The sequence below is a fragment of the Pterocles gutturalis genome, unplaced genomic scaffold (genome assembly GCF_000699245.1).
Source record: "Pterocles gutturalis isolate BGI_N339 unplaced genomic scaffold, ASM69924v1 scaffold3830, whole genome shotgun sequence".
Taxonomy (NCBI): domain Eukaryota; kingdom Metazoa; phylum Chordata; class Aves; order Pterocliformes; family Pteroclidae; genus Pterocles; species Pterocles gutturalis.
The window spans coordinates 15,824-16,401 of NW_010137972.1; positions in this window are offsets into that span (position 1 = coordinate 15,824).

The window sequence follows — 578 nt, forward strand, 5'->3', positions numbered from 1 at the left end:
ACAGATACTTAGCTGAGTACTGCTTTTTAAAAACAGCTTATATATGAATCAAATCCACAAAGCTCAATCTCTTACAAGTTCTAACAGAAGTTCAAGATGTTTGTTGACACCAGAAGGTACAGAGCACTGGCACAAATACTGAAGTTAACCCGCAAATTTAACACTGCTGCTGGTTCAGGCGCCAGCCTGTTCTCTCCTGGCGCAGACACAGCCGTGAGTCTCGGAAAGCTCAGCACGAGGGAGCCTGGCGCTCAGGCACCCTGTAGAGCTGGAATGAAATAATGGGCAGGCAGTGCTGATCAGTGCTGTGGCAGGGAGGGGAAGCACTTTTACCCACTGAGGAACACAGGGGGAAGGGTCTGAAGGGGTACGGAATGAACCACTACCAAGTATCTTAAGGCAGACAAAGAGTGTTAGCTTTTAGTCTGCAGTTATAGTCTCTGAATGTTTTTCTTCTTCAGTTTGCCCATCAAAGCAAGCAGTCTGGTTGGCAAATTGAATGTTTCTTAGGTACATGAGCTTCCCCATCATCAAGGCTGCTGAGGAGCAACATTAGGAAAGTTAATCTTTAGCATTAC